Source organism: Macrobrachium rosenbergii, chromosome 30 (assembly GCF_040412425.1).
Source record: "Macrobrachium rosenbergii isolate ZJJX-2024 chromosome 30, ASM4041242v1, whole genome shotgun sequence".
NCBI classification, from domain to species: Eukaryota; Metazoa; Arthropoda; class Malacostraca; order Decapoda; family Palaemonidae; genus Macrobrachium; species Macrobrachium rosenbergii.
Window position 1 is genome coordinate 9,993,067 of NC_089770.1, and position 434 is coordinate 9,993,500.

Genomic DNA, 434 nt, shown 5'->3' on the forward strand with positions numbered 1-434 from the left:
TATATATATATATATATATATATATATATATATATATATACATATATATATATATATATATATATATATATATATATATATATATATATATATATACATATATATATATATACTGTATATGCCGGCGTATAAGGCGGCCACAACCTAAAAAAAAGATACTGATTTTACACATTTTGGTACGATAATTCCAACAGTTATTGATTTTATTTATGTACCAGCTAACTTACGTCAGCTGATAGTGTTATTTAATTTAATAAATTGGTGGTCGTCTTATACGGTGAACATACCTCTAAGCTTATATTTTTACATGAAAAATGGGGGCGTCGTCTTATAGGGCGAGTCGCCTTATGCCGGCATATACTTAAAATATATACTGAAAGGTGCGATGTGTCCATGGGATTACAAGTGAGATGCTGAAGTACAGTGGTGGAAAG